The sequence below is a fragment of the Macaca mulatta genome, chromosome 15 (genome assembly GCF_049350105.2).
Source record: "Macaca mulatta isolate MMU2019108-1 chromosome 15, T2T-MMU8v2.0, whole genome shotgun sequence".
NCBI lineage: Eukaryota > Metazoa > Chordata > Mammalia > Primates > Cercopithecidae > Macaca > Macaca mulatta.
Window position 1 is genome coordinate 23,638,698 of NC_133420.1, and position 7,608 is coordinate 23,646,305.

The following is a 7,608-nucleotide window of genomic DNA, read 5'->3' on the forward strand; positions in this document are numbered from 1 at the left end:
TCTTCCAATCCACAAGTACGTGATGTTTTTCCATTTGTTTGTGTCATCTGTGATTTCTTTCATTAGCATTTTGTTGTTCTCCTTGTAGAGATCTTCACCTCTTTGGTTAAATGTATTATCAGGGGTGTGTGTGTGTGTGTGTTTTGTAGCTATTATAAATGGGATTGAGGTTTTGATTTGGTTTGCAACTTGTTATTGGTATATAGGAATGCTACTGATCTTTTTGATCTTTGTATGTTGTTTCTGCATCCTGAAAATTTGCTGAAGACATTTATCAAATCTAGGAATCTTTTGGAGGATTTTTTAGGGTTTTCCAGGTAGAAGACCATACAATCATTCAACAGAGATAATTTGATTTCTTCTTTTCCAATTTGGATGCAACTTATTTTTTATTTATTTATTTTTTTGGATGAAGTCTCTCTCTCTGTCACCACGCTTGGGTGCAGCGGCGCGATCTCGGCTCACTGCAAGCTCCACCTCCCGGGTTCACACCATTCTCCTGCTTCAGCCTCCTGAGTAGCTGGGACTACAGGCACCTGCAACCACGCCTGGCTAGATTTTGTATTTTGGGTAGAGACGGGGTTTTGCCATGTTGACCAGGCTGGTCTCAAACTCCTGACCACATGTGATCCACCCGCCTGGGCCTCCAAAAGTGCTGGGATTACAGGAGTGAGCCACTGTGCCTGGCGGATGCCTTTTATTCTTTCTCTCGCCTGATTGCTCTAGCTAGAACTTCCAGTACTATGTTGAATGGGAGTTGTGTCTTTTTCCATTTCTTAGGGGGAATGCTTTTAACTTTTTCCCCTTCAGTATGACATTGGCTATGGGTTTATCTTATGTGGCTTTTACTATTTTGAGGTATATTTATTCTATGTCTACTTTGTTGAGGATTTTTATCAGGAAGGGATGCGGAATTTTATTGAATGCCTTTTCTGCATCTATTGAGATGATCATATGCTTTTTGTTTTTACTCTATTTATGTGGTGAATCACATTTACTGATCTGCATACATTGAATCATCCTTGCATCCCTGGAATAAAGCCTGCTTGATCATAGTATATTATCTTTTTGGTGTACTATTGAATTGAGTTCACTAGTATTTAGTTGAAGATTTTTGCATCTGTGTTCATCAAGGATATTGGCCTGTGGTTTCCTTTTTTTGTTGTGTTCTTGCCTGGCCTTGGTATCAGGGCAATACCGGCTTTGTAGAATGAGTTAGGGAAAATTCCCTCCTCCTCGATCTTTTGGAACAGTTTCAATAGGGTTGGTACCAGTTCTTTGTACATCTGCTAGAATTTGGCTGTGAAAATGGCTGTCATGAGCTTATTTTTTGTTAGGAAAGTTTTGATTACTGATTTATGGTCCTAAAGTTTTTGCAGGAGGAAATGTATAAGAATAGCCATGAAACTTTAAAAAGACAACAATAATGAAGATTTTCACTAGAAGCTACCAAAGTACAACATTACAGTTATTAACACTCTATGGTATTGATGGGAGAAGATGCGAATGGACCAATGAAACACATGGAATTTTAAAAATAAATATAAAAATTTAAGAAGAAAAAGTAGAAGAATATTTTTTAAATCTCTTGGCAGAAAAACTTCCATGAGAAATATTTTCATAATTTCCTGGCAGGAAAATCTCCTTTAAAAAGGCAACAAGCTTATATGAAAAAGATATGACAATACATACAAAATTTCTGTATAATGAAATATCACATAAATAATATTAAGAGAAAACCAACAGAATGAGAGAAGTATTTGTAATGTATATAACAGATAAAAGATCGATACTTAGTATCTATAAAGAGCTACTACAAATCTGTCAGAAACAACTAAATAAAAAAAGGGCAAAAGAACTGAACAGTAAATTCAAAAAGAAGAAATACAAATAATTATGAACAAATGTAAAATTCACCTAAACTTTAAATAATTATAGAAATTAGAAATTAAAATATTCAATGACATTTTACCTCCAAATTAATAAAACTATAAAATAATGATCTCCAGTGATGGAGATAATATGAAAAAAACAAGTCCTTTTATATATGGTTGGCAGATCTGTAAATTTATAAAGCATTTTTGGATGATAACTTGGCAGTATCTATCCAAACTTTAAATGTACCTACTCTTTGAGCAAATTTTTTTTAGGAATCTATTCTGCAGAATCATTGCACAAAGAGTCTGCACTTAAATTTTTATCAATAGAGGAGTAGTTAAATAAATCATAATATAAACTGATGAAATGCTAGATGTCAGTTTAAAAGACTAGGAGAGGACTATGTATTATGATATTGAAAAAATTCTCAAGGTAAAGCGAATGTGAAAAAATGAAGTTGAAAATCTATAAATATGATACAATCACATTTATGTAAAAATAAAAAATATACATTGTGACAGAAATATGTAATTATTTACCTAGTGTCGTTTTCCTTTCTTCCTTTAGTAATAGAAGTACAACATAACTAGCTAAAAGACCACAGATCCCAGCATCATTTGTAGCTAGGGATAGCTATATGACTAAGTTCTGTCGAATAATATATAAACAGAAGTTATTAGGACAGTCTTCTGGGAAGGCTCATTAAAAGGAAAACTGATAGCCAAGACACTCTCTCTTTGTCATTCCATCTTTCCTTCTCCCTCCTTTCCTTTTTTTTTACTTGAGATAGGGTCTCACTCTGTTGCCCAAGCTGGAGGGCAGTGGTACAATCATAGCTTATTGCAGGCTTGAATTCCTGGGCTCAAGCAATCCTCCTACTTCAGACTCCCAAATAGCTAGGACTACAGGTGCGCACCACCGTGCCCAGCTAATTTTTTTGTTGAGGGTAGAGATGGGGTCTCTCTATGTTGGTCTTGAACTGTTCTTGAACTCCTGGGTTCAAGTAATCCTCTTGTCTCAGCCTTCTAAAGTGTTGGGATTACAGGCAGGAGGCACCACACCTGGCCCTTCCTTCTTTCTTGAATAAGGACGTGATGGCTGGAACTCCCACAGCCATCCTGGACCATGGGGTCATAGAAGCCAATGCTAAGAATAGAAGAGCAGAAAGTTCAGAGGAGTCCAGGTCCCTGACAACCATGAAGCTGCTGTGGTACCTGCCTTCAGACTGCTTTTCCGTGAGAAAACAATGCGCTTCTCTGCCTCTATTTCTACTTCCATCAGTCTCTTTCAAGGCTAAACACAATTTCCATTTAATACATAAGCATGTAAAACTTAAGTACCCAGAATATATACAACCCAAAAGATTGCAGTGATTACCTCTAAGAAGGAGTTGAAGTTGGAGGAGTATAAAGGGAACACTTCAATTTTACTGTCCGTATTTCTTTTTTTTTTTTTTTTTTTTTTTTTGAGACGGAGTCTAGCTCTGTTGCCCAGGCTGGAGTGCAGTGGCTGGATCTCAGCTCACTGCAAGCCCCGCCTCCCGGGTTCACGCCATTCTCCTGCCTCAGCCTCCCGAGTAGCTGGGAGTACAGGCGCCCGCCACCTCGCCCGGCTGATTTTTTTTGTATTTTAGTAGAGACGGGGTTTCACCGTGTTAGCCAGGATGGTCTCGATCTCCTGAACTTGTGATCCGCCCGTCTCGGCCTCCCAAAGTGCTGGGATTACAGGCTTGAGCCACCGCGCCCGGCCTACTGTCCGTATTTCTATGGTTGAAATATTTGACAACCAAGATGGGATCATTTATTGTTGTGTATTAAACAAATTTGAAATCATTCTGTTAAAAGAAAGAGAAAAAAAGGAAAGAGACTGGAAGAATATGGCAGGGTGGTAAGAGTGGATGCCTCTGGATGAGGGAATTATCAGTTGTTGATGTTTTACTGTATTTTTCAAATAAAAAGATCACTTTAAAATAAGAACAAGATTCATCAAAAGTTATTTTCAAGGAAGAACAGTAGAAGGGGAACGGAGGGAGGAGTAAGAAAAGGAGGAGTAAGAAAAGGGAAGACACAAAGCCTGAGAGAGACAGAAAAAAAAAAAAAAGAGCAAAAGACTGTGGAAGTTGAACCTGCAGGCGACAGTGCGGCTCTGTGCTCAGCTGCTTCCTCAAGATCCTGCTGATCATTGTACCCAGATTCCCATAGGGCCCCAGTCCCTCCATTCTGACCAACAGCCCAGGCTGCCTGTTATAATAGTGAAGCCAAGATAATGTCAGAGTCTCCGATTACATACAAAGGGAAGATGATTCCGAGATGTGTAGGAGATCCCAGAGACCCATTTCAGCATTCTCTGTTCCTCCTTTCTATGTAGGGAAGCATCCCTGGTCTTTGACTCTTGAGGGTCTCAGTGAATGGGACTGAGAAGGCTGTCCTGAGCACAGATACCCAGAAGCAACAAGAAATGGGGCTGAGACCCATGAGATCAATGTCTTGTTTTGCCAGGCACAGAGGTCTATATTTGTGTTTGCGGTCTGAGCATCCTGCCAGGAGTCCAGATAGGAGATAGGTGAGATGGTGATCAGGGGTTGGAGCATGCTCTGAATGTAGCCTTTTCTAAACTGGAGCTCCTTAGTATTCAAGGAAAATGGAGAAGAGTAGGCAGGAGGATGCTAGCATTCAGCATGGTCAGGACTGGAAAGACAATTGGAAAAGTAAAGCAGGAGGAAAAGAGATCAAATCAAAGAACTGAAAGGTGCCTAGGTGTTTGCTCCCGGCCTGGGATGGAATTCATATTCCCAGGGTTGATCCCTTGGTTAACATAAACAGAGGCAAGCAAAGAGGTGTCGCAGTTCTGGTGACTGGGAGAAAAGTCCATCTAGATTGAAATAAGACCACTCTTAGGACACAGACTGTCATAGATAATGGCAGACACCTGGGAGGATGTCAAAGCCAAAATAGAAGTCCAAGGTCTCACCTTGGTGGATTAGGGTTCAGGGAATCAAAGTATTGAACAGAAAAAGCGAGGCAGACACTCAGTCATCTAGTGGAAGATAATAGAGAAAACTGTCAATAAAGGAAGCACAAGTTCAAGCCTGCAGCAAGATATTTGCCAAAAACCAAATATGAAGAATTAGGATTTTTGAAGGATAGGATTGCTTTATTCAGCTAAGAATCATGATATTCTAAGGGTTAGACTAGCATTGGCAAATGCCTAGCAATCATTTCACGGCTCACTCGTTTTCCACCTATGTAAATTAATTAATTAGTCGTTAATCAATCTTGGAACAATTTCCTGTTAAACGTATACAAGATTTCATTGCTCTCCCCAAGAGAGCTCTTTTCCCACTGGTAGTGGGAAGCCACTGCCAGTCACTTATAGTTAACATAGGAAGATGAAATCATTTGATACCCTAGGGACATAATACACAATTCTTCCCCGTGGATGTGACCTACAGGGTATTTATGAGCTCCCCAGGGTAAAAGGATTCTGTCATGAGGAGATCGTCCCAGAGACAGCTCCCTCAGAACTCTCCTTGGTGCTGAAAATTGGTCTGCATTTCCCTACAGATCCGGGGATCCTGTCACTTCCCACCCTGCCACCATTGTTGACATGGATCAAACTTTCCACAGTAGCCAGAGATGCACCTTGTAAACAAACAGAACCCAGACTTCTGAGGGATGAAAAGGATTTGGTAGTAAATAATTCTGAAAGGGATGTGTTGGGAGTTAGGAGGTAGGCTCTAACAAGGTCAGCACCCAGGTAACTGTGGGAGTCCATATCAGAGAAGCTATGGATGAGCACTAGAACATCCTTCAAATCATGAAAGAAGTTGAAAAGAAAATTCAAGGTTAACAACCTATAGTACAACTAGAAAACAGTGAAGATGGGGCAGGTCTCAGAGACATGAAATCAGAACCAAATTCAGGCACTAGGAAAGGCAAGTGAGACAGAATCACATGGTGCCAAAGACTTAATGTTTGTGTCCCCCAAAATTCATACGTTGAAATTGTAATCCCCAATGTGATGGCATTAAGAGGTGGGGCCCTTGGTAGATGATTAATTCATAAGGATGGAGCCTCATGAATGGGATTAATGCCTCTAAAAAAAGGAGACTCTAGAGAGCCCCTTCGCCTTGTCCACTACGTGAGGAAACAGCTGGAAGATGCCATCTGTGGAATGGTAGGTATGTCCTCACCAGACACCAACTATGCTGGTGCCTTGATCTTGGACTTCCTAGACCCCAGAACTGTGAGAAATAAATTTCTGTCATTTATAAGCCATTCAATCTATGGTGTTCTTTTATGCAGCCCAAAGGGACTAAGACACACGGACATTGATGAAATTCTACTGGACAGATTTTTCCTTGTTCATGGATACTTATTTCTTCATGGATACTTTTTAACAGGACATTTTGTCTTTTTTTTTTTTTTAAAATAACATATAGTTATTGTAGGAACACTGGGAAGAAAACAAAAGTAGAAATAACGGGAAGATATTGCCCACAATCTAGAGACAATAACTGTTGTCATTTTGGCATATTTCATTTGTCTGTTTTCCTTGAATATTGACATAATTGAGATGATATTTTCACATCCCAATTTTTCACTTAACATTATGTTATTAACATCTTCTTGTGTTTAAAACTCTATATAAAAATCATTTGTGGCCAGATGCAGTGACTTGCCCTGTAATCCCAGCACATAGGGAGGTCAAGGTGGGAGGAACGTTTGAGCCCAGGAGTTTGAGACCAGCCTGGACAACATAAAAAGACCCCATCTTTAAACAAATATATATTTAAAAATTATTGGGGAATGGTTGGTCGTGCATGCTTGTAGTTCTAGCTACTTGGAAGGCTGAGGCAGAAGAATGGCTTGAGCCCAGGGATTCGTGGTTACAGTGAGCTATGATGGTGCCATTGCATTCCAGCCTGAGCAAGAGTGAAATCCTGTCCCTAAAATAAACGAATAAATGTCCAGGTGTGGTGGCTCACGCCTGTAATCCCAGCACCCTAGGAGGCTAAGGCAGACGGATCACCTGAGGTCAGGAGTTCGATACCAGCCTGGCCAATATGGTGAAACCTCATCTCTATTAAAAATACAAGTTAGCCAGGCATGGTGGCATGTGCCTGTAATCCCAACTACTCAGGAGGCTGAGGGAGGAGAATTGTTTGAACCCAGGAGGCAGAGGTTGCAGTGAGCTGAGATCATACCACTTCATTCCAGCCTGGGCGACAGAGCAAGACTCTGTCTCAAAATAAACAAAATAAAATAAAAGAATAAATAAGAAACATTTGTACTGGTTGTATCATATAGCATCATGTATGGATGAACCATAATCTATTTTTTTTTTTTTTTTGAGATAGAGTCTCACCCTGTCACCCAGGCTGGAGTGCAGTGACACAATCTTGGCTCACTGCAACCTCTGCTTCCAGGCTCAGGTGATTCTTGTGTGTTAGCCTCTTGAGTAGCTGGGATTACGGGTGTGTGTCACCACGTCCGGCTACTATTTTTTGGATTTTTTTTTTTTTTTTTTTTTTTTTTTTAGTACAGACAGGTTTTGCACGTTGGCCAGCCTGGACCATAATCTATTAATTGTTCTCTTTTATTGTATATATTTTTGGGTTGCTTCTATTCTTGATTTTTTATGAACATCACATCAATGGTATGTAATTGAATATACTTGCGCCAATATTTTCTTAAACTCCAAGAAATACAATCACGAACTAAAAGATCT